Raw genomic sequence first — 1,933 nt, 5'->3', positions numbered from 1 at the left:
GTGAATCAGCATTTTAGAAGGAACACTCAGATACTAGCACACAATTGAACTGGAGACAGGGAGGATGGAGGTAGGTGAGAATAGTGCATAAGCTATTTGCAAAAGGGAATTGTTGAATTACCTCAAGGTATGGACACCCATTAGGGCTGCCATCCTGACCCCTAATGAGGCTCACTCTTCACAGCACATGAACATATTCACCATGGCCCAAACCAGCCATCTTTCATTTTATACATACCTCACACTATAAAATCATTTATAGACTGATTTCTTCTGAAATAAATTTAAGTTTTATTCCTATCCCCCCTCTCCTTTCCTCTTACCCCTGCGGCTCCAAGGTGCAGGTTTGAGGGGAGCCACTTACTTTCTTTTGGGAGTCATAAAGTAATTATATAAATAACTGCTCAAATATGTCACTCATTACTATTTTAGAAAGGATGTTCGAGATCTTTTTTAGAGCAACATGGGTTTTTGTTGTTGTTGTTTTGTTTTTCAAAGATGCTTCAGCCTGCACTCAACTGATGGGCAATTTCAATCCCTTAAAGTCAGGGATTATAGAAACATAGGTTTTGGGAACTCAGAGGAGGCAGATCCATTATTGATTACCTCACCAAACCCATCCAAAGCATGAATTCCTCCACAATAATCCCTCCAAGAAATACTATCATTAATAATGTCTAAAGCTTACATAGCACTAGTATGCCTTACATTTGTTAATTATTTAATCCTCCCAACAACTATGTGAGGCAGGCATTGCTTTCTTATTCATCTTACACTGAGGGACAAAAAGACACAGTCTGTAAAAGAGGCAGACCTGGGGTTTCAACCCAGGCAATCTGTCTCTAGGATGTGTGATGGCCCATTATACTATACAACCTTCAGTTCAGGTTTTGCTTGAATACCTTCAGGCATGAAGAGTTCACTAGCCTTAGGAATAGACTATTTCATTCTTGTCTGTTCTGGTAGTTAGACACGTCTTCCCATGACCTAAAGTTTTCTTCTCTAATATTTCTACCTAGATAGGCCTCTGGAGTAATAAGAAGGTTTAATCTGTCTGTTGCCAAAAGCCTTTTCCTGGGAATTTAAATTTGTCCTCCAACACCTTAATTCATATGCCATTTCTTTGGAAAGTTTTTGTGTGTGACAGTTAAAAGCTGGTGTATTTTTTTCTTTGATAAGTTCTGATGGTCCCACTTAGGAGTGTGTGTGTAATTACTACCATATTTGTGTGTTTGATGATTGGGTCATTTTTTTTTTTAATCATGGGAGTAGAATTTTATATTTCCCTATTAAATTTTTTTTCAAGATTGAGCCTAGTTGCTGCAACCTATTAAAATCTTGTGCTGTGCTAAATATTGCTCGTTAGTCTTAGTTTCATGTTAATATTTAATAAAACATGAAGAATGAAGAAATTGAGACTAAGGATGCTTAAGCTGCCCAAGGTTTTAGTAAGTGGAATTTGCACTCAGTTCTATCATTAAAAATGCATGCAAGTACTCACTTCAGCAGCATATATACTAAAATTGGAACGATACAGAGAAGATTAGCACAGCCCCTGAGCAAGGATGACACACAAATTCATGAAGCTTTTGCTATCGTTGAGTGTACTTGTCGTGGTGAACACTGGGTGCTGTATGGAATTGTTGAATCACTATATCGTACACCTGAAACTAATATAACACTGTATGTTAACTAACTATAATTAAAGTAAAAGTTTAAAAAGCCAAAAAAAGAAAACAAATTAAAAGTTTGGTGTATCATAACTGTAGGGTGTATATATATATATATACTTACTTCACTAGACAAGAAGAATAAGAGGAATGTATGCAAAGTGGATGAGTTTGCACTATTTTCTGAGCCATTAAAAATAAGCCATTTGAAAAAGAAAAAAAATGCGTGCAAATCCAATGCTTGCTCTTGCTACCAAATCTAC

General features: G+C 36.5%; 1 non-coding gene across 1 annotated transcript; it reads left to right on the top strand.

Moving 5' to 3' along the window:
* The first annotated feature begins 1,493 nt into the window (after positions 1-1,493).
* On the top strand, positions 1,494-1,600 carry LOC124516713 (U6 spliceosomal RNA). The gene has a single exon (XR_006963122.1). It is a non-coding gene; the product is annotated as a U6 spliceosomal RNA (small nuclear RNA).
* Positions 1,601-1,933: the final 333 nt, after the last annotated feature.

This window comes from Lynx rufus, unplaced genomic scaffold (genome assembly GCF_022079265.1).
Source record: "Lynx rufus isolate CCGP_SWC_20201006 ecotype Redwood Valley unplaced genomic scaffold, mLynRuf1.p SCAF_2, whole genome shotgun sequence".
In the NCBI taxonomy this organism is placed as follows: Eukaryota; Metazoa; Chordata; class Mammalia; order Carnivora; family Felidae; genus Lynx; species Lynx rufus.
This window is presented reverse-complemented; position numbering and strand designations above follow the sequence as displayed.